Here is a 26,315-nt window from a genome sequence, read left to right on the forward strand (position 1 = left end):
TCTTATTGCAAAATAGTCAAAAATACTTTGAGTTTTGCTTATCACCACTCATACCTGAATGTCTTCTACCTTGAGACAATTTACTGCCATTTATGTTAAAACGTCACTTTTTTGGAGAGGTTCGGTTCCAGACTTCGATCCTAATTTGAAAAGGAAGCAGAGAGGTACCCCCACCCTAACAAATCAGTGCTTTTGACCTCTCCCTTTGCCCTTCTTCTACATCATCTCTTAGCCCTTTAACTATTCCAGAAATCACACAATTCTTAATGCAAGGTTTGTGTGAGCTAGCCAGGAAGCACAAAAGATTTTAGAGGCTCCCAGATTAAAGCAGCTGGAAGGGATCTCCAGAGGTCTTCTGGTCCAGCATGCCACTCGAAGGCATTCCAGCAAGGTAGGGTAGCTCCAGGCCTTCTCAGTTTGAGTTCTTAATCTCTGGCAGCGAGATACCACTATCTCTGCAGGCCCTGAACCCCACCTTCAGCTGAAGCTTTGGCTGTGCAATTTCTGTTCCACTGCTCAGGCAGGGCCCACCCTGAATATGGACACACTGAGAAGGCTTAGGAAGGAGGAGATCCAGCCAGGCACTTTCATTAAACCATATCATTCCTTATGGCAGCCAAATTCAGATTTAACACTAGAAAAGCTGCAAGAAAACTAACAAAAGTTCAAGGCTGTTTGTTCTGCAGGACCAGTATGAGCTCTGCATAGCAGTTCGCATAATGCATCATCTGAAGTTAACACATACAGTATTCCCAGGAAACTTCATCTTAAGAATAACTTTGGGCAGCAAAGAGAGTTAGTCTATATTTTTCTATAGAAGCATCTCTAGTTATAAAGACACACAAAGACACACTACATTTCCAACAATTATTTCCTATCTTGAATGTATGCTAATATCAACTGTGCTCAATGAGGTGTATTGGTTTTAAGATGCAAATTGCTCTTCAACTTCAAACCTTAATTTCATTCACTTTGGAAAATTGTAGCTTGCACTTAATATGTGGACAGAAACTTCTATTGGCCTTTTTCTGAGATTGCTGGCTGTTACAAGAGAATCACATATTAAACACATCATTTCAAAATATTCTTCAACATTTCAGAATTTATACCACTTTGACATCACTCTAATACATCTTTACATTTTTATTGAGTAATTAGGATTTCTACCCTTTTTAGGTAGGAGAGTTAATTTTCATATTTTTGCCATAGAATAAGTGCCAGAAAACAGATTGAACTCTTTCTGAATTTTTTTCTTTATGTTTTTGTAGAGATGAGATATAAAAAGACATTAATTTCTAAAGTATTGGCATGTGTGCAGTTTTCACCATTCCTGTAAAGGTCAGTGAGTATGCTGTCATTGGAGGAGAAGCAAATCAGTGCTCCTTTGCCCAGGAAGGCAGGCGTTATTTGAATCATTCTTGCTAGGCAATTTTCATCTTCCTTTGAATTTATTACTTGTGTCAGCATCAATGACAATAAATCAAGCACAAGTTGCCTGTCCACATGGACACTTCTATTGTCTCAAAATGAGGGAAGCTAATGCAGAAGAGGAAATGGATTCAGGTAAGCATGTTTCCTCAGCAAACATGTGAGAACAGTATTTGACCCAGCTCCCATTTTTTCCACTGCAGAAGGCACAGTTTATGGGTTTCCTTGGGATTGTGGTCTTCTCTGCCCAGCAGCTTCTGAGCTGTGGAGTCCTGCTGAAGCTAATGTAAATACAGATTTTAGAAGAATTTATCTTCCAACAACATCTTGAGATGTCACTGAAATACTAATTTTATATTAGCATTTATGATGCATATGTCCTAGTAACCAAACTTGTGTCACATTAATTTTCAGTCCTCAGAAGTCCTCAAATACTTCAGGTCTTCAGGGAAGCCACAGTTTTGCTCAGCTGGATCTGAGTCTAGACCAGTACTGCACAGTTGGCAGTGGCTACCTAACCAGCAGTCAGTGTTTCTTTAGTCTGACGCTGTTTCAGGTCTCTGTTCTTCTCTTAAAAGCCCTAAATAGTTGGGCTGTGAGTGAGCCCAAACTAAGTTATGAGCTTAATGACTTGTAAGCCCTTGGTCCTCTGAAGAAGCTGTATCTTGTAGGGATGCAACACCTGGAAAAATCCAACCTTGAATCCAGGGGGGCTTGGCAATATCCAGACAAAAGCAGATGAGTTCAAAACATATGGATGCAGCACACCAAACTGAGACAAATGTAGAAGTTTTTAGGGTGCTTTTTATGCCTTCATCAGACTCACCTTTTACTAAATAGACAAGAAGAAAAAAACAAGAAGAAGAAAAAGCTATAACTGCTGACACCCTGTAATAAACAAAATTTACAAGAAAGGAACTTTGTGTCTTATGCTCCCATCTCCTGATTAAACTGAGTTGAAAGATACACAGTTTTAGGCTGTTTTCCCTTTTTCTTATAACATCTCCAGAATATGGTCCTAAAATGTTAATTTCAGAATTAACAGGGGCTGAACGACTAATGCAAAATGCATCTCAGCTTTAAGTGGGGACCTGCAAAAGATATCTCCATAGCTTCCCCAGAGAAAAGTGGTACATTTCTATAATACTTCAAATATTTCTTCAGTTATAAAATGGGATGCTAATACACACATATACAGAGAAAAGCAAATGCAGTCAGCATCACTGGGCTAACTTTATAATACAAAAATCCATCCACATTAACTTCATAAATACCCTTTACTGTGGTATCAGCAGTTTCTTAACCCATCCAAATGCTTTGGAAAGGCAGCTGTTTCTCCCATCAGTACTCAGATAGTGCTTTCAGTGAACATAGTGAGAAGTCTGAGAATCTAGGAGGAGACTTCAGCTCCACTTTCCGTCTGGAGTACACGTTGCATACAGAATACGTACATTGAGTTAATGAAATGTTGCCTCACAGGTTCCAACAGGTGACTTTGAAAAGTGTGGCATTTAAAGGGTTAAACATATAATGATTACATACTGAAGTTTCTAATGCTAATGTTTAAATGGAGTCTAGTTGATTAATGAGGTCTTTCATTTGCAGTCACTACAAAAATAATTTTTTTTTATCTTACTTGCACAGTCTACAGTACTTTCAAAGACACCGGCTGCTCATTATGAATAATCACACAGTGTTCATGAAAGAAGAGTACACTGAAAATGACAAAATCACCAAGTTATTAATGTGCAAATATTCAATGTAAAGTGAAAATTATTTATATATATAAAAAAAACCACTCTGAAATGTTGTAATGTCATTTGTATAATTTCACAGTTGAGAAAAAAAGAGGGATGTCATCTTACTTTTTATCTTTCTTTTTTGATACTTGCTACACCCAGGATTAATTTTCAAGTAAAATTTAAATCTTCCTTTCAGACAGCTGCTGCTTTCAGACTTAAAAGAAATATTTAAAGAAAACAGTCTGCTTCAAGAGAGTAAGAATATAAACACTGTACAATTAGCTATTAATTACATTGTAAATCTGTTTCTTTAGAAACATGTTTAATTTCTGCTTTTAAAACATATCATTGGATTTACATTAAAATATATTCTACTGTCTTTCAATTTCTGTTCTGACATCCAAAGGTGTCCTTTTCATATGAAAACATATTGATACAGAATCAATGCAATAACATTTTTTGACCTTCTGTGTTTTGGATATGAAAACAGTAACAAAAAGGAAGAAAGCCAGGGAATGTGATAACATCAAATTTAGTAAATTCAAGGAGAGTGACTTTCCACATGATGAACATTTAACCTACAGAAGACTTGAAAAATAAGAAGCATCTTTGGAACAAGGAATGGCCTTTGAGGTAGGAGTCAGCCTACATGGAGTCAGCTGCTGGAAGCAGGCAGGGAACTTACTGAGGCAGAGAACTGCATACCTGCATTTGGAAGGAATCCCTGCACTTTCCATTGAAGCAGCTGATAATAATTTACCATATGCAATTAGATGTTTAAATGTAGATACCTGAGTTTATATTGCTTACATGTCCATCTGTACTATATATTAAGGTGTCCACTACTTTAAAACCCAGTCCTCTAAATGATCTCCTGTTTGTGGTATTTCTTAGAGACAAAGTGGAGAAGTTATAAAAGCCCACAAAAGTAATGAATTTTCTAATTTATTCATGTCTTGGAGCTATTTGTTGGCATTTGTTTGCTTGTCTTGGGGTCAGATTTAATGTTTGACAGTATATTTTGATGCACATAGATCTAGGGCTCTGAGATTTCTAGAGGACATTTTATCACTTTCCAGACACAAAAAATACTCACACCTTATCCTGATACAGATCTTTACTTTCCCACCATGCTCCTAAGTGATACCAAAAGAAAAGAAAGGTAGGAAGGGCTGTGATTTGAAAATCATTTAAGCCTCTATAGGGTTTTGAAGGTCTTTGAAATGTGTTCTGAGTTTCATGTAACACCATTTCTTCAAAGCAATGAAAAGCTTAAATTAGTGTTGCTTGAGAACATTTCAAGACTGATTTTTCTGTAAATTAATTTCTTGTGCTATTTTCATTGCTTTTGGTTTGCAGTAATTTAATCAGTCTGTAATCTTCTATCAGTTATCTCACCACCCTATAATGTTCCTTTACAGCTGAATGGAGACCTTGCTTACGCTTCCAAGCTATTGAGGAGACACATTCTGGGTGCTGCTGGTCCCCAGCTTCACGTCTCAGTGTCTGAGAAGCTTAAGAATAATTAAAATAAGTCAGTGTCATCTTTAAACATTCTATTTTTCTCATTATGTGCACTGAATAATACTTACCCTCACAGATTCATTTTAAGTCTTATATTCTGTTGATAGGTTTTTCATGTCTCAGTAGAGATTGTTTTGAAAATTCCTTGGTTAAGACTATATGAAGTATCTTAAAAAAAAGGAAAAAAAATCCTAATTATGTGGGCCCGTTGCACAAAAATAAATAAATAAATAAATAAAATGTTTCTGGCTGTATTTTTTGTTGTTGTTTTTGTTCTTTATGGCAATTTACTGTTGGGTTTTGCCACAAATCCTCTGCAGAATCTATCAATCATCCTGCCATAAAGTAAAAGAATGCTTTACTCCCTTTGTGTGACCCCAGTGCTGTAATATTTTTCTAATTAAGATCACTATAAAATTCATTTTTCCTCTACTTCCTCCTCCACATCCCACTCCCAATTTTCTCTCAGAATATGAAGGCTACCATTTCTGCCTACTATCAGCATAAATCAATTCAGAGCAAATAGCCTAGTGTGATATCTATTAACTTGTCGCCAGGGATAAAATTTATTTAAAACTTAAGAAGTGTTTTGCCATATAAAATGCTACACAGTGCTGCAGTAAATAGTACAGATGTCCCTAATAAAGCACTTTTTTCAGGCACCATTTTTAGAAATACAATCTAGCAATACTAGAAGACTGAATGAAATTCACATACCATGAACATCTTTAGTGATTAGTGTTTTGAGAGTAACACTTACTTTTCTGGACAGCTTGCCTTTTATTATGTCAACAAGATTTTCTACTGGTTTACTGTCCATTCCTATTTTCTAGTGTTCCCAAAGGAGCAAGTTTTTGATAATGTTTCATATAATGACCTAAAAAATAAACAAAGCAGATTGATAGTCCAAATAATTTTCTGATAGAAATCACGGCATGGAACTCAGCTAATTCCATATTTCTTTTATGTAAGTTTTATGGTAATTTGATTTTAGTTCCACGAATATGAATGCATTTGTTAATCAACTCTGGCATGTCCAAAACAGTGTAAGAAATCCTCTCATATATTCTGTGTAGATTTGAAAAACTCCTTTTGGAGGAAAAAAACATTTGATAGGTCTATAAAATAAAGTAGGATAAAATATGCACTACAGCACTTGTTTGGCTAGTCACAGTACTTGTATTTTTCTATTTTCCTGTTTGTTAATATCTAATGAGAAAAAGAAAGAAAAAAAAAAAGAGAGAGAGAAATCACTAGAAAACGAAACAAATGACAATTAGCTATTATTTCAGCAGACTAGAAACAAAAAGTAAAAACAGAATTCATCTCCAAATACTTGTATCAATCTTTTTAAGGACAACAAACATAAAGAAAATACTTGGTATTGCATGCAGAAGTTCTCTTTAAAATCCTATTCATTTTATAAAGGAGAAAACATTGCTGTATTTTTCCAGTTCCATGTACCACCCTGTGTTAACTTCTCCTTAGAGATGTGTTGGATAGGTCATTTAGCAATTTTGCATAAATTGGAATGTTTCAGATTTCCCTTATCTAAGTATGATTCATTTAGCCACTAAAACTGCTATTGAAACCCATTTTGCATCATTAGCTGGCATTACTAAATCGTTCAGCATGCTCAGAAAACACAACCATGGGAAAACATATGTTCATGTGAAGCACTTTTGATATGCTGTTATAAAGAGAGTTCCAGTACATAAACCCGTAACTTCTGCCTATAATATGAAATGTGCAACAAGTAGGCCAAGTCTTGGTTATATCTCTGACATAAAAGGAGCAATTTTGGTTTATTTTGCCATGTGGCAATTATGCCGTCTGCAAGTGACCCCTTTAAAACTCCTCTGTAGTCTTCTGCACAAAGTAGAAATGAGCCATTTTTATTGTTTGCTTTCATTTAAAATTTATTTTTGCTTTAAACAATTCCAGTTCATGATTTCTATCCTGGCTGGGGAAAAAGGAGATCTTGGTTTGGTTGTCTTTTGTTCACAGACCCCCAGCCTCACCTTTGTTCAGCAGCCATAGTGCAGTTCTGGGTTAAGAGGGTGCTCCCTACAGCAAGGGGGAGACCAGGCAAGGAGCCTGCCTGCAACTATGGAGAATTTCCCAATTAACAGAGCTGCATATTCCATGGATACATCTCTTATTTTTGAGTCAAGTAAAGAAAGAACTATTCTTCCTTATTCTTCATGGCCAAGAAAGGTAAGAACCACCATAATACGTTTTTACAAGCAAGTAGTTGCCATCGGGTTACCACTTTTTAAAAAAAAACCTGCAGCAACCATATTGATTCTTTGCTGCAAAAAAGATACAGGAAAGCCAAAGCTACGTGTGTATGCTATTTTGTATGATCAAAGCTCTTTAAAATACAATTTGGAGCTCTTTTCCAGAAATCCAGTCAGTGAAGTGGCATAATTCCTACCTTGCAGGTTTTTCCATGTTAAATCAAAAGACAGAGACTTTCCATGGCACTCCCTGGACCAAAGTGGTGGTCTGGCATATGGTGGCAGATCCGCTCAGGCCGGTCACTGCCCCGTCCAGCCATCCTTTCCAATGTTTTGCTCCTGGCTCTTAATTGTTGTGTCCCTGCTGCTGCACTCATGTCCATGCACTCAGGTAGGCTGGAGAAATTTGATCCAGCTGAAGAATGGAAGATGGAAGATGGAAGAAAATGATCGAGACTGTTTAACTTCCAGCCTGCTTCACTGCCTGCCTGAACAAAAAGCTATGCCAGCACAGGACTGCAGGGTGAGGAGAGAGGCATGAAACACAGGCAAAAGCCAGCAGCAGGGGCAGTTCCTGCTCGTGCTGGTGTAGCCACCAAAAAGCTATTCAACTCACCGTGTCCACAACACCCTCACCTGTTACCTATTTGATTCTGATCAGTGTGTCTCTAACTGAAGTTCTGTCTCCTTTCTTGTGTTTCTAAGCACAAAATTCCTCAGTGTGTGAAGGCTTAGGCTCCGCTTACCACTAATGCCTGTCTTGCTCTGTGCACAGTGAGAAATGCCAGTACTCACTAGAGCAGGTCAGCAGAGATGGTCCTTCTTCCATTTGGTCACCAGCTATCAATTAGGTCGTAACTGCTGGCAAGGGTTTCTTCACTGGCTTTGTGTACCAGCAAAGCAGTTAAATATAGCAAAACCACTGTTTGCCTTCTTCCCTGAGAGATATCACAAGGACATTTCGAAATTAGCTGAATGATCATTAAATGCCTTTCTGATACAGGGAAAAGATCAGTCTTGCTGGTATGTAACATATGCAGGTTGTCAATGAGTTGCCCTTGCAGTGGTAACACGGGAGATATTGACATCTTTAGGGATGCAGTACTTCCCAAAGCCTTTTCCCTTGTGTTATGGGGGTCCTATACAGCAAAAGAGAGCTTGCACTGCTTGGCTTGTTCAGTGTTTTCACATCGGACTCTTCCAGCAAGATTCTGCAAAACAAGTTGTGTGCACTGAGCACCGCTCTAGCAGGGAGCCAAACATCAGTTTAGAAAAATTACCAGCAGAGAGAGCTAATTTCAAGTAGCCATAAGGGCTGAGAAAACACTCAGGAACAGCAGTGTCTGCTCTGCCCAACTCATAGGCACTGCAGAGAGAAACAGGGCTGGAACTGGGGTACTTGGGGCCAGGAGCAAGCTGTTCCCAGAAACACTTCTGAGGGCTAAGATAACCTGTCTTGTGTCTGGCCCTGCAGCACCAAAGCTAGGCTCAGATGACCCGTGGCTGATGAAAACTAGAGTGCTATTTTACCTAATCTGTGAGTCATCAAAACAATCTCATTCCCTGACTCCTGGTGAGGATAGCTCCAAGACAAAGCAGCTTCTGGTATGCATGCCGTGTTTGCTGGAGACTCACCTCTCAGTAAGGGCACAGAAAAAGATGAGAGGTTTTAAAAAATATTGAAATGCCACCACTGTACAAACCTCCATAAAGCAAACTGAAAGGTTTTCTCCTTTCTAACAGCACAGCAGACTCTTAGTACAGCTGCTTAGGAGCTATTTTTGTATCATATCGCTCAAAACCACTGCGTCTCGCTGCAGAGAGGGGTGTTGGGCGCTAGGATGAAAGGGAAACAGTGATGCTGTGTCTGAGGAGTCATTTTAAAAGCTCCATGAATTTAGTGCAGCTCCACAGAGGAAGGGAGTATTGCGAGCTGACAGAATACTCTCTGCCATTAATTAAAGCCTGTTTACTTAGGGATCGTATCTTAATGCAAAGAAAGAGAATTATTTTTAGAGAGATTTCACCTTTATTACCGTTGAATGAAATTAACGTTAGTTGAATGGCTCACTTGGAAACATAAAAAGCAAAAGCATCTTAGAGTGCCAATTACAAGCATAAGGTCTGGAATGGCTCTCACCAGCAAGCAGCAGCCACTGGTCCTCATGAAATGACTCCACAATGCCCCCTCTCTCTCACTCTTGCTGTTGAATTTTTTGGCTTATGATTCTTCAAAACAGCTCATTTTGTTGCAGACAGAAGCAAGCACAACCCACTGTCCATGCTGACCGAAAGCTATGGAAGTTCATGCCAGCATGGCTACAACCCCAAACCTGCCCCTTTGGGTGAAATCATTATACAATATTTATTCAGAGATGTTTGCCCAGTTTCAGAGTGTATGTTTTGATGAGCTGGAGAAGCACCTTTCTGTGCTGACACCAGTCAGTCCAGGGACAGCTTTGATATTTGCATGTCTTCCATCCAGCAAAAGGATTTTACAAACAGTAACCTTGAAGGAAGTTGGCTTTCAGCCATGAATAGAAAAAAGTAAATGTTACATGTCAGCTGAGAATTCTATATAGAATTTGGAGGTGGAATGGATTTTGTTTTAATAGAAAGTAAACTTGGGAGAATCAAAATTTTTCTGTCATATTTCAATTTCCTACATGCAAAATTCAAATGAAACTGATTGGCTTAGGTTGGATTGATCCATGCAGAACTAATTTAGTTTGCTAAATAGAATTAAAATATCTTGTCTCAGGACAGTTCAACATTAATCTTTCCTTGAGCTGCCATGGTGCTTCAATGGAGCTACAGTTTATTCTCAGAGAGACAGGTACCTAACAGTCTGCATGCCTCATGGTCTGGTCCACACAGTTTTTAAATGAGACCAAACAAAATAAAGCCATTGCTTTGCTGAGTCTCACTTTACTATATCACTTTTGGTTAAACCTGAAAATATATTGAAAATTTGGATGAAAATTTAGAAACCTGCCTGCCTAGAAAGCTAAGAGTCTGTTTGTACCAGGGACTGCAGGGTGGGGAAAAAGATCACACAAGGTCCTCCACATGTGGAGTGAACCTCCCAGCTCTTTGGAAATGAACGGCCTCTGTTGCCCACAGTCCTGTCCCATGGCCACCAGCCATGCTCTGCGGGCAGGGAGGCCAGGAGCGCATCCCCTCCCATGGGTACGTCTGTAGGACCAGAATGGCAACTCATAAACGACACCTCAGGTTCCTCCAGGTGCACCAGGAAAACAAATGCAAGGTCCGTTGCCTCGAGTTTTACATTGCAACAGTTCTGTGCAGAAATCATCCCCCATGATTGCCAAAGGTGTGATTTTATTGCTCTGAAAGCTCTGAATTGTGCCGTTCAAGAATAAAGGCAGCAGCTCTCCCTTCATAACATCTTTGCACGGCTGGATACCTTGTCATTGAATACTTTCCCCTCAGTTTTTTTTTTTTTTTCTTCCCAGCACAGTTTCAAAATTGATCCCTGTTCTTTCAATAAGCTCAGGACTGTGAAGGGTTCAGCAGTAGATGTAACAACTGGTTTTCACCACTGCAAATGCAAGTGTGGAACAGTACACACTTAGAAGTAGTCTTTCAACATTTTATTTTTCACAGAAGGGCTATTTCTTTTCAGGACACTAATGAGAAGAAGCCTGTATAGGGAAAAATAATAATAAATAAAATAAAATAAAATAAAATAAAATAAAATAAAATAAAATAAAATAAAATAAAATAAAATAAAATAAAAATAATAAAATAAAATAAAATAAAATAAAATAAAATAAAATAAAATAAAATAAAATAAAATAAAATAATAAAAAATAAAATGGCATACACAGGTGTCAAAGAAATTGCTGAACAATTATAAGAGTCCCTTTAGTGATGACATATTATTCTGTCCTGCTGGTGGAGCTGAGCCAATTTGTCCCAGTTGCTCCCTCTTTAGACACCCTTCTCCTGGGGACACTGGGAGGGGTGTTCCTCTGGGAGATGCTGGATGCAGCTGAGCACTGGGAGGTGAAACCTTACATCTGATCTTTCAATCAGTCTTCTATCACAGGATTTTAACAACACTTAGCGTCTTTTGGGGGAAGTCAAGATTTTCTGAAAATCTCTGGTTACCAGCACTTTCATTATTCCGGTGATAACTTTGAATCTATGCATGCGCGTGCACACACACACACATGGATATTGTTCTCAAGATAAGAGGCTTAGAGATTAGCAGTTGCCTTCTTTGCTTATGGTAGAGCTGAAGAGGAAAGACAAATACATAATGCAGCAAATCCCCAAGCAACAAAGTCGGTGGAGGAACCGATTTATACCAGACAAGGACTAAAAGTGCAGGGCTCCAGCTCTCCCTGCTGAGGGGGAAGATGCTTTATTTGTTTTCTGCGATCATTCCTGTAGGCTATGTGGATCATTAGAAATGAACTAATTATACAGGATGTTTTAAAGGTATTTTATTTAACTAGTGACGTACTTTTAATGTAATCAATGCCATGTGACAGGCCATACATTACACTAGTTGGAATTAGGTATTCAGTGTGAATCAAGAAATGACATTTCCTTTGCCTAGCACTTCTGTTTACTAGCATCCCACTATAGGTGCCTTTTCTAACTTCCACAGTGTAGTAACTTTCTAAATTTTGTTGAGGGATTCTTTACCCAGGTAGATTTCAAAGTTAATATTTAATAGGAGCTTGTGCCCCAGTTTCAAAATAAATTTATTCTATATGCTCCTAAGCCTCACCAAAAGTCAGTCATAAGCTTTTAAGTGCTTATTGTGTAGAAAAGCAGGTGTAGATTTATCTGAATATTTTATCTACTGCCCAATGAAAAATGAATATTAGCATTGAACAAATTACCATGTTAACATTATAGTCACCTTATTATTTTTACAGCTTTGTCTGGTCACAGCTTAATGTTCTGTGTAAGTTCAGCTTCATCTGCATTTATTGATTCAAAGTCTTATTTAAAAAGAACTCATTAATAAATATATTTTGCTGTCATTCTCACTTATTCACTGCATTCACAAGACAGAATTAATTTTACCCAAAGCAAAATTCAAAAATAAAGCTAAGAATAATGACAAACCTCAGTATGATAACACTCCTTTTGGGTTATAAACTTCAAATCTTGATTACCCATTGATGACTGCAAAGGTATTCTATATTTTAAGCACTTATATTTATGGGCTTCTACAGGCTGTAAAATGACTGTGCTATAAATAGTGCCTTTCTGTAGGAGCATATTGGCAGACAGCTCAGTGGGCATGATCCTGGTTTCTCCTGTGTAAATACTGTGTTTTATCCTGATGTGATTGACATCTCTGTGCTGATGTTTTCACTTCTAAACTTATTTCACTGTTTTCACTGCTTTATCCCTTACTTCAAGCCTGCTTTAATTTGCCTTCTAATTATTTTCGATAATACGTAAACTGGGGAAATGGGATCTCTTGCTTTACCTGTACCTGAGTCTGCAGAAATCCCTCCTGCCCAGGCCTGAGAAAGCAGGGATGCCATTAGACAGGAGAAGTTATGTCAAGAGGAGGAGGGCAGGATCTGTCTTGTTTTAATGCATCACCTCAGACACCTCAGACCCCATCCGATATGCAGGCAGTCATCCTACAAGGATTAACTGTTGTTTGAAATATTACCTCCCAGTCAAGATATCTGTGTGCAGGTCCAGACAAAGTTCTCCACCTCTTCCGAGGAAGAAGAGTGGATGAGCACCTGAGAGACATGGGATTTTTCAGTCTGAGTGGCTTAAAAGCTGTGGATGTTCAATGCACAAGTGCCTTGACCCTGTCCCTCATCCAACGCCCCCCCCACCCTTTTCAGATTCTCATATGCGGCCCTTGAAATCACACAGCTTAAGGAAAAAATGGTGTGTTTGATAATGAATTGGTAACATCTTCCCCAAGCTGTCATATCAAGCCTGAATGAGCCAATATACTCCAGAGAGGAGCTAGGGTGCCCTGCGTGTTCTGACTGCTCTCTCTGTTTCAGGGCAAAGAGAATAAACCTGGCTGCTCTGTGACTGCCTGGGTGAAGATGAAATATTAGAATTTTGTTTCAGTTTTTGCTGAGACTACTACTAAGGGAACAAAAAATATTGGAAAAGGGGACTCAGGGGAATGGGAACAGAAGTGAGGGAAGGTGTCTGAAACCTGCATTCACATCTTTGTTCTGGACCAGACTGCATGAGAAGCATTCTCTTTTTCTTTTAATTATTCAGTAGTCACTGAACCAAAGGGAAACAGTGAATATAAATATTATTGACTAGGATGTGGGAGATTCTATCCTGACCTTTGACTGAACCAAACAAGCTTTGTATCTCTCTAAAAACAAATACATCACCTTCAGTGAAGGAAACCCCAGGCCTGCTGGAATCTCAGGGAAAACAAACTATCTGCTTAGCCTTTCCTTGCATGTCTTTCCTTGCACCTCAGCAACTATCCTTTCTGGAGAGAGACTAATGGACTTGGGACATCTTTAGTTTGGCCCATTGTGTCCCATTCTGTGTGCTTAGAGGGTCAGGGTTGGACTGCAAACTTCATCCTGACACAGACACAGACACACACACACACACATGCATTTTGCAATGAAAAAGTGCTATATGAAAAGATTCTTGACCAGATCTAATACCCACAGTCTTGTCAGCTGTGGGGACACTCTCAGGAGGGGCTGGAGTGGATTTTTCTCACCCCTGCTGAATTCTTACTGACAAACAGCACCCTTTTCCCACAGTCAGAACAGCCTAGGAGAAGGGAAAGTAAGAAAAATCTGACTGATGGGTTTTCTGCACAATTTACACCTTCTGTAAAGTGTAGATACCCAAAGGCAAATACAACAGGAGTAAATAACTCTGACAGCACTGGAGGGGGCAACTGGGCAGTGGTGGCCATGTCATGATGCCCATCATGTATCCCTTGTCTGTTGAAGAGCTCCTCTGTCTCCAGCAATTTCAGGAGTGGTTTCCAAAGGGTTTTATTGTTGCTATATTACCCTGGTGCTACAAGCTGAATGCAGGGAGCAGAAAGGCAGTTGACTGCTGCCCAAAGTATTGATAAAATATTTCATTTGTACCCTGTGATAAACATAAAAACCAGTCAGACTGCCCAGCAACAATTTCTTCCCAACATTTCTGTTGTTGCAGAAGGTAGACATGAGAAGACTGAATACCTGCTTGTCTCATCCAGTGCTGCATCCTGCCTTGAATGTTCAGCAGCTTGGAGGGTGCCAACGAGGGGCAGGAACCCTACACCAGGTGCTAGGTGCCAAAGTACACTGCAGTTATGATAGATAAGAATACCACTACTTTAACACACAACATTTTGTACTCTGCTGAAGTTAAACAGCTGGAAACCCAATCTATTACATAATTTTACCAGGTAAAACATTTCTATTTCATTTCTATAACTACAGAAGCAACCAAAAGTGAATGTGCTAGAGTGTGAAATATTTATCTTCTGTTGCATGCAAGAAATCAAAATGTCAGGTGCTGTGAAGGATCATAACAGGCTCAGAGAGAGAGAATGGCCCTCCACTATGGTTCTCTGTAACCAGAGAAAGATGACTGCCATACAGAGCTAACACATTTTATCATTAAACAGCATCTTTCAAATGCCAAACTTATTTAGTGATCTTATAGTTCCATGTTATCTCTTACAAAAAATGTGAAAAAGTAATATGCTTTTTATAGATTAATCCTCATAATTCTACACAACTTACATGCAGAGATAACTCTCACTCACTTTGTCTTCTCATTATCTAAACAGACATGCCTTTCCTTAACTCATCAACAGAGGTCATCACACAAATGCCCTTGTGGAATATTCATTAATCAAACAACTAATTTGAAATGGATCTTCAAAGCATTATTCATTCCCCATCATTCTTCATACATCAATTTAAATGCTTTATGTGTATAATGATTAGGTTGATGTTTAATTAATTGTGAAAATGTGAATTAAAGCTAAATTACAAGACAAATTATTCCACAGCACACAAAAATCTTAGTTCTCTACTGTTAAGTTTAGAAATCTCAGAGTTTCCAAAAACACCTTTATCTGTCAGCTTTGCACTGTGAGATTATAGCAGATCAGTTGGCTACATTGTTTAATACCAGTTATAGCCTCAGTGCCACTAATTTACTTCGTCCAATTGCATAATAAATGTTAATACAAATACACATCACCTATTTATAATTAAGGATAAATAGGATATCTGCTGTTTGAAAGGCACTCAAAGGCTCAGAACAGTGGGAGATACACTAGAGATGTCCTACTTCATTTTGGGATTTACCTAATCTCATAAAGCCATTAGATCTAATAATTAACTTCTCAAAGATCACCAAAGGTAATCCACCATCTACAGAGTATGAAGTAGGCAATATATTGACATATGTCTCAGGCACAGCAAAAGTTAGTTGCTTTTACGACAGAGTAGCATCCAAATCGCAGCACAATAATTACATCTATCCTATTTACAAACCAGTGGATCTACTTTTCAACTGGATAAACCATTATTTATGTTCTTTGCTATGGGTTTTCACACATTGTTGCTCTTGCAGAATGGATTCAGCTTTGAAATGCCAGGAGGGCATTTCAGAAATGGATGGCTGATCCCAGTACAGTACAGCCCAAAGTACTTTGGTATGCTTTGTGCTGAAATACATGAAGTAACAATACACTAAACTGATTCAAAACAAGAACTTCTTAAACGTACATGTGAAAAAATAGTCAAATATATTTATGTAACAAGAACAAATAAAAAATTTCTGTTTCATTATAACTTAAATAGAAAGAGGCTATATATAGCCAAAGTAGCGGATAACATGGTGCATGATTAAAAAAATAACAATTATGACAAGTGAGGAACACATCTAATTTTTATTACAAACATAAATATAACTCCTAAAAAAATTATTTTCCTCTGGTTATTTAATGGAAATAGGACAAGAAAGGCCACTCAGATTAAAAAATAAATAAAAAAAAATGTCCACTCACAAAATGAATATTGCAAAAGCTGTGCAGAAGTATTCATATTGAATTCAAACAAAAAACAGGACAGGGAATGTATTTTACAGGATGGGAGGATAGCAATTGGTCCCAGTGTGGCAAGACAATAAGCATGGGCATTTGTTAGTGCTGAGATGAGCTTTTCTTGGGAAGAGTTCACATATGCTCCAGCAATAAGATCTAAAACTACATCCTTTAAACCTATCCATATTCAGTATTCTACCAAAGCATGAACTACAGTTTCATTACGTGCTTAAATGTGTTGTATTATATATATATATATATTCTATAATATATATGCATTCATCATTGAATGGACAAGGCCTGAAGGATAAACAGTAGTATTTGAACAGAGCAACTCAGAATGAGGTTTTTTTTGTTTGTTTGTTTGTTTTTCAAAAGTCTGCATGAGGTAGTCTGAGGCACCTCCTTATCTGTACGGCTCAGTAATGAGAAATGTTGAATCTCTACAGCTCTCACTGACTCGGATCAGATGTACATCCAATAATTGACCAATTCTCTAAGACTTACTTTCTGTAAGCAACTGAGAAAAAATGCCAACTTTTACAAAACACTGCTATTTCACCAGCAAATCCTTGAGTGTGCAGACCTGGGCCACCAAAGCAGTATGAATATTAAGGACACTGACTAGGTGTCAGAATGAAATTTCAGATCAAATTAATGTCAGAATATAAGGAGGAAAAAGCCAAATATTCAAGCAACATTTCATTAATTTTCCTGTTTGGGGAAAGTTCAGTAGAGGTTTTTAGATGAACCAAGAGTTTTTAATTTGCTCAGCTGTCTTGAATAACAAGTACCTTGTTTTTCCTTTCCTTTTTTTTTTTTCTTTTTTTTTCTTTTTTTCTCTTTTTTTCCCCTCTTCAGCTTGGATAATAGCTTTATGGTCTACAAGCCACACATACTAAGAAGAAGCAATGTCCAAATTCCACTTCAGCACATTGCAGCCCTTAGCAACTGATAAAGCAACATTAATAAACCTGGTCTATTCCAAGTCAAAGCAGATATCATTCAGAGGACGTAAAGTACAGCAAAAGGGATTGAAGTGCATGTCTAGTTTGCAGTGATTTATTTATGAAATTCCTAGGGGACATAGCTACACAAAGGTCTCAAAGCTGTGGTCTGTGGTAAATAGTATGTCATAATATATTTAACAAATGATAATTCAAACCACAGAAAACTACACAGGGAAAGGTTCAGAAAATGTTTCCTGGCGGGGAAGTTACCGAACACTTGGTTTTAACAGTTTTATTATAGCTTAGGGGTAAAGACACTGTTGACTCTACAAATAAATAATTCTTCATCTCAACAACCGAGATTGTTCGAAAACTACAAATTTGAGGTCAAGATGTAGAAGTTTCCATGAAAACAACCTTGTGAATCTTCAGGCACTAATGAAGGAGGTTTCACACTTGGCAATAAGCTTTTAGAGGTTATACAGAACCAATAACTATAACAATAAAATATGAACAAAAGGAAATTGATTTAGCATCACAGGAAACCTCAGGTGGTATATCATCTCAGAATTAATCACAGAAAAATAAAGGGAAATATTGTACAGAACTCCTTTACAGTGTCTAGTGTCTGTTTGTGGTTGTAAACGACCCGTGCAACAGTGATCCGATGATTTTTCTTGGAAAGTCATTCCCTAATCTAGTATTGCTGCTAGGATTGGTATTTACAAGCAGTCAGCCAGAATTTTCCAGCCCCCTGGTGCTCTATTCCCTAAGAGCCCAGTAAGGTCATTATTGCCCTTTTTTACTGCTATAAACAATTGTTTCCTCCCCTAGATGCTTGGATACGCCAAGTACTATGGGGAAAATACCATTATCAAAACTCATCTGCATCTTTTATCATCTATTCAGCCAGTGCATTTATTTTGTCCAGCTGCGTGCTGCGTGTTACCACTGACTTACTCCTCACCACACTGCTGTCAGCCTGCAGCCCACTTCCTGTGAATTTAGCTGCATTGCCTTTCAGTTTCCAATGCTACTTTGTATAGGATATGTACTTACGGGATATATGTTCTCATGGATCCACTTAATTTCTGTTTTTACAAACACCTGAATAATGAATATTGGAAAAAATTAACAGGAATTAAGCTGGGTGTTGGCTGGCATATCCTACTGCTCTAGGAAAAGCTTTAGGCTGGAATGTGTGCCATGTTCTGCCTGTGACAAGGTGTTTTACCTCTGTTTTCAGTCCAAAAGCTGAAAGAAATGATCTGTGTGAAGAAACCTCGGTGAGTCTGCCCTTGGTTATTGCAAAAGCCCTTTGCCAAAGTCCATTAGGGATGTGCTCTAGCTGGGTTCTGACTTTCCTTCTGTTATTGCTGTTTTCTTTCCTCTATTATTTCCAGTGGTATTTTCTGTTAAAGAAGAAAGAAACACTAAAGCTATACACAGTCTCATTAAGCCTGGATACAAAGTTCATCATATACAATGATGAGGACTGTGCATAAATGTCATTCTTCACATGCAAGTGAGATATTTAGAAATCCCAGCCATATCTCTGCCTGGCTCCCAGGAGATCATCCTATAAGTTGTCATATTCACATTAATTAATTCAGGGCTTGTATCTTTTATCATAGACTTTTTTTTTTCTTCTTTTTTCTTTTTTAAGGAAAGGCTACTGGATGGTCACAATGAAAAGGGCAAAAGCCACATAGATAGAGTCTTCTGAAAGGTCAAGCCGTTAAGAATTTGCTTAGATCTTTCATTGTGTCTGCACTTTTGTTACTGATATCCAAAAGCTGAGTCCTAAAGCTGAGCAGGATAGTCAACTCTTCCAGTCCCAGCGGACTCTGTGTCAGCCTCCATTCATCTGCATTGTGTAACTTGGCTCCACTCAAGGTTCTCACTGAAATTACCTCCTCTGTTTGTCATCACAGCTTTTTCACTCTGTGTAAACAATTCAAAATGTCAGAAGCTATTAAGACACCCTTTAAAACATTGCATCCTTGGAATCCTTGACTACAGTGACAGACTGAAGGAAAATGCAGATTTAACAACATATTATCAAAAACCTCAAAGTGATTACAGTGAGGTAAAGGGTACACTTACCACCAGTCCTCCAGCTATCTTGATTGTCTCCTCTGAGACCTTTCCTCATGTTTTTTATTGATTTAATAGTAAGATGTTTCAGAACATCTATATTCCTGCTCTGCACAGATTATTGTTGAGTAAAGATAACCATCATAAATAAATAAATAAATAAAATACCAGTTTATTCTCATTTGCCCCTTGAAAAATACCTGCTCAGTCAAGAGAAAAATCAGGAGCAAGATACGATTAAATGAAACTCTTTTAGAAGAAGATGTTTTTACCAGCAAGTAAAATAGCCTGTTCAGTAAGCTTTTACTGTTCAGATCTGTTAGAAGTGGTCTTGCCTGCAGATTTGTATTTTCTCCTGTATCTCCAGGAAGATAATTCCTGCTGATGACTTGTAGAGCTTCCAATTCCTACCTTTTATTTTTTTTTAGCAAGCAGTAGAGAGAAACACCTTTAACAGCTTAAAGCTTCAGTTCCCTTACTAGCACTATTATTTGTCTTCAAAATATATTTTCCATCACCCATCCAACATCATTTCCCAATATTGGTACAATACAAAAGCAAAGCCTGTGGTTTAGCAGTACGTCACATTCCTTCCACTTAAAATACCAGAAAGTATTATCTTTAAAGAATGCCACTATGGAAAATGTGCAATTAGTCAACAAAGTAATTATTTGCAAGGACCTTCATTCCCGAATTAGAGGAAAGTATTCTCTCTCTCTCTTTCTCTCTCTTTTTAAGATAAATAAATTACACAGGGAAGAAATACATGAAAAAGAACTCTGTATTTTGCTTAATTAAAAGCAGTAAATACTCCTGAAATCACTAGATTTAATTTGACCCATTCACGTTATTTTTTTAAAAAGGTGATGGGAATATTAGTAGCTTTTGGTAGCATGATGACAGAGATTTGGGGGTACTTACAATCATAATTTACCCAAGTTAGCATGAATATTGCTTTCGTACCCTAATCACTGCTGGTTTTCCTTCCAAAATAGCCTTCAACAAATTTAGCTTTGATTTATACTCTGAAAACAGTGTGAGACATGAATCATCTCCAGGTTAATCATGCAGTTTCTGCGATCTCTCATTTTCCTTTGGATCAATGGAACATGAAGGTCTCTGGATCTTGAAGGCATCTCAGGGCAGCCTACATCTGATGACTTCCAGAGCTGTAAGTGCAGTACCAAGGCAGCAGTGTTTCCAGTCTGTGGAGAGCAGACCAGTGGTGGTGCACCTATGGGCCATTTGTGGCTGCTGTGTAGAAACTTCTAAGCCCTCTGAAATTCTGTCATTAAAAACTTTTGGGGAAAAAAAGGTTTCACAGAGTCATAGAATTATAGAATCGTAGAATCACAGGATCACAGAATGGTTTGTGTTGGAAGGGACCTTAAGGATCACCTAGTTCCAACCCCCTGCCATGAGCAGGGACACCTCCCACCAGACCAGGTTGCCCAAAGCCCCATCCAGCCTGGCCTTGAGCACTTCCAGGGATGGGACATCCACAGCTTCTCTGGGCAACATGTTCCAGGGCCTCACCACCCTCTGAGTGAAGAATTTCCTCCCAGTATCTAACATAAACCTAACCTCTTTTAGTTTAAAGCCATTATACTTGTCCTATTACTGTACTCCTGACAAGAAGTCCCTTCCCTGTAGACCCTCTTTAGGTACTGGAAGGCCACTGTAAGGTCTCCCCAGGGCCTTCTTTTCTCCAGGCTGAACAACCTCAACTCCCTCATCCTGTCTTCGTAGGAGAGGTACTCCAGCCCCTTAACCATCTTTGTGGCCCTCCTCAGGACTTGTGTTAATACTTCCATGGGTTCCCAGGTTCTTTGATATACTGGGAGGAATTGCAATGGTCCTTGAGCCAACAGCATTCCCAAGTGCACCTATCAGTTAGATTTATGACTGTTGCACTTCAGGAATGTTAGTTCCCGAGCTGATCATCTCCAAGGCTCACCCTGAAAACACCAACCAAAGCAGACATCACACACCCTTTGCATCACTGCCAGGGACTGATCTTTCCATTGTAAATGGTTAATGCACTTCCCCTGCAATGTGAGGCAGCCTGATAGTCATCTGGAGATAAAAGGATAAAACTGTGACAAATGTGTGGTCTTAAATACTCTAGGGTCAAAACTGGCTGTGAACATACATGAACCCACAGAAAATGCTTGTATCAGCACGTGATTTTGTTTTTAGCTGCCATAGGGTAAGAAATTGTACTGGTTGATGATACTGTGATGCTGGCCTAATGGTATCAGTGCTTGGATTTACAGTTTTGTGAGATAAAAAGATTATACCCTTATCAGATAGAGTTATAGCAATTAAAAAACTGCCGTCAAGTGGAAGTCTAGAACAATACAAGCAATACACATAAGCGAAACCTGGTGACATTCTGTTTTGTGGACCTTACACCAATTGGGAATGCACAAGGGAGAATCACTGGTGTCAACACCTTGAAAGAGTCGCTGCTCTGCTGGCCAACACCCAACCACACAGTAAACCAGCCTGGGGTTGAACTGGTTGAAAACAAAACAAAACAAGATGAAACAAAACAAATAAATGAAAAATAAATAAATTAATAATAATAATAATAAAGGAAGTGAAGAGGAAGAGAAAGCTGTGGGGCCTTTTGCTTCAACTCACAGAGCTGCCATATGCAAGCAGCTGAGTTGGCACTGCTGGATAGGAGAACACTCCCTTTGTAGGGCATTAGCCTGTTTTGTTAGCAAAGATTTTGCATCATGGTTCCACAAGCTGAGATGCTGTCTTGTCCCTATCATCATTTTGATCCTTTATGTAGATACATTGCTAGTCTCTTGCCAGATATACACCAATTTCCATTCCGTGCAATGTCCCTCCCGACCCTTGAACCTCAAAACAGCACACATTTCAAGTTTTTTAGCACTATACAAACAGGTTTTCATCACCATATCATATTTCACAGCTCTCTGGATGTTTTGCAAATGGACAACACTCCTTCCTATACATTTTTCCTCTAATGTCCAAGTCCAGCCTCAAGTACCTGAATATGTGTCATAAAAATCTTAGAATGCCAGTCAGCAAAAACAGTACATAGTTTCAGGCAATAGCTGCCCTTCTTTTACTTGCATCTTGTAGTCTAACCACAGTTTCACTTATCAAAATCACTTCTACTACAGGGATGCAGAACACAGGTAATATCCTTGAATCCTCCTGCTCTGTGTGCCTTATCTTGCTGGGGTGACTTTCATCAGTTTCAGTGCACTTCTCCCTTGGATTTGGCTTTGGATGAAAAGCTCTCTTTGCAGACCAGAGGCATCACCTCCAAATTGCTAATTATGAGAACATGGACAAACTGCAACAACAACTACAAAACACCGTAAAATAATAACAAAAAAGGTGTTATGTTTATTTTTCCTGTCTTCCCACAGTAGATAACTAACTGTTGCCTATATAAATCAAGTGGTCCTAAGTTATGTTGCCAGCTTTCATGTTTAGAACTAATGCATATTTTTGCCTGTAAGTTAAAAGATTAAACAGTCAAACAAGACAAAGGACAGCAGGCCACCCAAACATAATGGCTAGCATTAATAGAAAGGCAACTGAAGTCTCAGTATCCCACGGGTACCAAAAGTTTTTTTGTTTAAAGTACATGTCTCCCACAGCTTCTATTAAACTTAGTGAGAATTGTGGGGTCTTAAAACTTCATATTTTGGAGACTGAAATCACAAGTTTTCTGCAGTGATGAAAACTTCACCTCATATATGAAAACTACAGGCAAAATGTTGGATCGCTCAGCAGGCAATAGGATCAGATGTAACTTACCAAATACAGATGATGTCTCCTTCTAGCACAGTCCACAAACTGCTTCAGTCCTCAGACACTAGCGATGCCAGAAAGTCCATGAAAGGGAGTCCTCTGTAGCCTCAAGACTCTCTAAATTTAGAGAATATGTTTTTGTTGGGTTCAGAAAAGCACTTTTGGTGGAAGTACTTCAAGATTTTGAAATCAGCAGACACTGCAGATAGTCACTGCTAAGGAGGTTTGTGGTGATGACAGGTAAAGTTAGGAGCTATAGGGAGAACCTAGAGACTCCCATCTGTTTTTCCTGCAATTAAGGGATAAGAATGGATTTTTTTTTTCCTGTGGAGTGAGTCAGCAACTGTCTGAAACACTTGGAGAAGTCATCTGAACCTTGCTGCTCTTTGCCATAAATTTTGGCCCACTCACAAGGATGAGTAATACTACAAATAAATGAATAAATAAATAAAACCCAGAAAATCATTCCCTTTGTCTCGTGTTGGGTCTTGAAAGAGCTATCTTCCTGAGGGTCTCTTTTATTGAATCTTAAGGCATTTAAAGATTTTGGTGTCACTCATTGAAACTGTGAAGAGTTCAATTACAACATATACACCCAGATGTTGACTCAAGTCTTTGTTTCTGATGTTTGTGTTGGATATGAGCTAGCTGATTTCTGTCTACTGCTGAGTGAGAGATACTGAATGAATGTGCAGTTTAAAATCATCAACAACAATAAAATAATAATAATTAAAAAAAAATTAAAAGGTTTTACAATCAAAGTACTCACTGGAAAGACTGAATAAAACCTGAAGACAGAGCTTGGAGCTTAAGAAGAAGTAAATTCAGGAGCTCTTTCTGTCATCCACTATTTTCTCTTATTGGGGTGAAGAGATACTACATCTAGGCATTCAATATAAACTCATTATTTCAGTTAAATAATAAATAGCATAGTCAGCTTGGTACACTGGAGAAATGTTTCAGCCGTATCTTGGGTTTTCCTGTTGGAAGAGATATTGAATGCTAAAACTAGAAATGAAAGTTCAGGAAAAAATTCACGTTTCATTACCATAAACCACCAGGCTGTACCATACAGTAGGAATAGCAGATCCCTCTTCTGCCTCTCATTTCTGCAGCTTGGGAACAGAAGTAACAAGGAGAGCTGAGCACAGCTGGCACAGCTCCTCCTGCTGCCTGAAAGTCCATCACCAATTGCTCTGGTCAGTACCAAAGTTTGGCGTGGGCTTGAAGCAAAGCAAATCACTGACAAATCCTTTTCAGCTAGACCAAAATGATGAAGAAAGACCACAATGAAGAAAAATGTCAAAATCTTTGGGGGGTGGGGGGGCCAGTTATTTTTAAGGTAGTTGCTACATTCTCACACATTATATCTCATTTGCACAAAAAACATGTCAAGAAATCTTCCCTTCATTCCCAGACTTCTTACTCTTTTTCATGAAAGGAAAAGCCTACAATGCTCTAAACAAAAGGTAAGACAAACAATATAGGAATATTAACACTTCTTTCTGAATCCAAAGAAGCCAAGTTGCATCTTCAGATACCTGAGCTCCAAATTGTCTCTATTCAGAATGTGGACTAAAACTACAGATCAAGGTGAGGATACATTTAAAAAATAAATAAAAAATAAAAATAAAAAGTCCAGAGAAATTGAAAAGACAGATTTTGACCTCTCCAAAAGGAGTGTTTCTGTGCAGGGTCTAACAAACATCCCCTCTTAGACTGCAGCAGAGCAGCAGAGTGAGTTCAAGGCATGTTTTGGGGAGAGGGTGAATGCCAAAGCTTAGGTGGTTTGTACATTGCTAAGTCCTGTCCTGCTCTCTGCACTCCAGCAAAATCCTCCTGAAACACACAGCGTGCAATGAGCTGGGAATGAAAATTAAGAGGGCTGAGGAGGAAGGTGAGGTGCATTTGATAAACAGTAGCCACTTGGGAAGGGAAGGAAACCTAGAAATATTTTTTTTTTTTTAATTTTTATTTTAAAGAGGAATATTCTTAATAGGAAAACTGTTCAGCAGAGCAAGAGCCTTAATAGCTTTGGGCTGTATTACTGCTAAATGAAAAGAGGCAATACTCCTACCATTGGCAGCAGAGGAACTGAATGATCACAATTTTAATTGTGCTCACTCTTCTGCCATTTAAAGACTCTAAGAGACAGATTTCCAATCTGTCTTTGCTGACCCTGAGGCCCTCCCTATTTCAGGTTCACTTTCGTGCCTGTACCTGAGGTCAGATGGTTGCAGAAGTCTATCCCTCTCTGTGACCCAACTGCTCACACAATTTAATTTGTGGATTTGTGCTGGCAGAATAAGAGGTCAGTTCCTGAAAACCTAGCCTTAACATTTCCTGTTGACAGCTTCTCAGATATTGCCTATCTGCTACCCATATCACAGTGTCTGTATTCTTTCCTCATAGATCTCATAACAGTAACAAACCACCCTTCATTCTCCAACCTGTCATCTTTTTGCCCTGTGAATTTCCAACAGAATCCTGAAAAAAACAGCAGAGGCTGAGTGAAAGAGCTAAGATAATATTGCTACCTAAGTTGTGCTCCTGCATAATCCCCTAACCCATGGCATATATTAATATAAAGCTATAATATAAGTCAAGCCTAGGAACAAAACATTACAGGTTTTCCCTTGTTTATTTGTTTGGGTTTCTCTTTGTTGCTCCATGTCTGTTAATATAAAAGACTGTAAGCAGTGTTACGCGACCAGTGCATTACTCTCAGCTAATGCATGCCTATGAGGCATTCCAGCTGCTCCTTCAACCTGAGCTGTTTTGTAATGTGTGTGAACCTTGTTTGAGCTGGCATGATATAGTATCTGGAAAGGCAATTTAATGCAATCTCTCATCTATTTCACTGATTGCAACCATTTAGTGCAATCTTAAAGAAAGATGATTAGAACTCACTGGTTCTTAATGTTTAATTTATTTACATTCATGTCTGCTAGGGAGCCATTTCATTCATCTCCTAAATGATAGCATAAAATCATTGAAAAATGATGTGCAATAAACATTATTATTATACTGCTGTCCTCACTAGCAGATAACAACTGCTGTCATTCGTAACAGTGATTGACCTATATGGCACAGCACTTTAAATTCTAACCATAATAAAACACATTATAGGCATAACACTTCTGTATTGATGCCTGGCACAATAACAGGTTTTTAGTTAAAATTCAGCAAGACTGGCATTTCTGTGCAGGTAGGTTGAAGCACAGCTACTCTTCAAGAAAAAAAAAATCAGCACAAAAATGTCATATTAGCTGAAAAGAAAGGGTGAATTTTTGGAACCATGACTGCATCCTAATTGGCACTTCTGGTGTTGTTGCCTGGTGCAGAGGCATTCATATTAAGCTGAACAAATGCCACATTTGCATTTCCGATAAGTGCTAGCATTTTTCACATTTCTCATGCATCCCTTGTTTAAATAAGCATACCTGAAAAGTTACCTAAATTAGCCTGCCAAGAT

General features: G+C 38.5%; 1 long non-coding RNA gene across 1 annotated transcript; it reads right to left on the bottom strand.

Moving 5' to 3' along the window:
• Positions 1 to 3,974: 3,974 nt before the first annotated feature.
• Positions 3,975 to 23,750, bottom strand: LOC125182472 (uncharacterized). The gene is made up of 6 exons (XR_007162360.2): positions 23,610 to 23,750; positions 22,847 to 22,957; positions 7,132 to 7,349; positions 5,455 to 5,571; positions 4,763 to 4,862; positions 3,975 to 4,684 (listed from the first exon to the last, which is right to left on the bottom strand). It is a non-coding gene; the product is annotated as an uncharacterized lncRNA (long non-coding RNA).
• Positions 23,751 to 26,315: the final 2,565 nt, after the last annotated feature.

This window comes from Anser cygnoides, chromosome 1 (genome assembly GCF_040182565.1).
Source record: "Anser cygnoides isolate HZ-2024a breed goose chromosome 1, Taihu_goose_T2T_genome, whole genome shotgun sequence".
Classification (NCBI taxonomy): Eukaryota; Metazoa; Chordata; class Aves; order Anseriformes; family Anatidae; genus Anser; species Anser cygnoides.